Consider the following 1,212-nt stretch of genomic DNA (forward strand, 5'->3'; position numbering starts at 1 on the left):
AGAAAGAGTGAAAAAGACTCTTAGAGATCCGCAAGGAATTATTCCCTATAGTAATTTTACCTATGGAAAGCTTATTGGGGCTTATACGCAAGAAGGCATAAATTTGTTCAATGAGTTAAAACTCTCAAGACAGCTTAATATGGATAAGCTTAGAGAAAAGTCTCAATTAGGAGATTTTTGTACTCAATTCAGTTTAACGGATGCTTCAAAAAGCACCAACTGAGAAACTTCTAAATCAGAATCTCATAGATCTCATCATAAGAAAAGAAGATCTAGAAGAAGGACTAGAGAAGAAAGAGATGAGCGTAGGACTCATCGTAAATCTCATAGATTTACCAGGAATAGGTCAAGGCGAAATCTTGATAAGATTAAGTGTTATAAATGTGGAAAATTTGGGCATATAGCTCCAAATTGTAAGCTGGAAAAACTTAAAGAACTCTAGAACTTGATGATGATATTCAAGAGAAGATTTATAGTTTTCTATATACTTCTGGTTCCGAATCAGATTATGATGATTCTGAAGCAAGTTATGCAACAACGGATGAGCAATCTGAGCCTTCTAAGGTTCATCAAGATTCGAATGATGCTTGCAAATGTCATGGTGATATTTGTCACAGCGAACATGACGAATTTTACAAGCTGCAATCTCAGTTCGAAGACATGAATATGTTCACTAATACTGCAGACAATGTGATAGAACTTCTAAAAGAAGTTACCGATAATACTCTTTGTGAAAAGATCATTCAATTGGCTGCTAGTAAAACTAGCTCTTCAACTAGCATTCCTAATGATAAAAAGGTTAAAGATGAGTTTAATTATTCTGCTCCTTACTCCTTGTCTGATAGTTCTAACCGGGTATCAGGCGCCCTACTTATCAAACTCAATTTCGGGCTAAAAATCACAGCTTATCAGACGAAGTCACAAAGACAGAGCCAATAAAAGTAGTACTAGATTCGACTGTACCTCAATCTCAGAACCAAGTCGAGAAGCCATACTAAAATTCTTCTATATTTAAATAAAGCTTAGATCCGTTCATGATCTATATAAAAGAGAAGTTAGTTATCCGGCATAGACATAAATTTTTAGCCGGACATAGTCACGGCTTAGATCGGAGAATTTATAAAAGTAAAAGACAGGAAGAAAGAGAAAAGAAAGTACCTTGGTAAGAAAGTACCTTGTTGTTACCAAACCGCACACTTTATTATTCCGGCC

Source organism: Solanum tuberosum, unplaced genomic scaffold (genome assembly GCF_000226075.1).
Source record: "Solanum tuberosum cultivar DM 1-3 516 R44 unplaced genomic scaffold, SolTub_3.0 scf00125, whole genome shotgun sequence".
Taxonomy (NCBI): domain Eukaryota; kingdom Viridiplantae; phylum Streptophyta; class Magnoliopsida; order Solanales; family Solanaceae; genus Solanum; species Solanum tuberosum.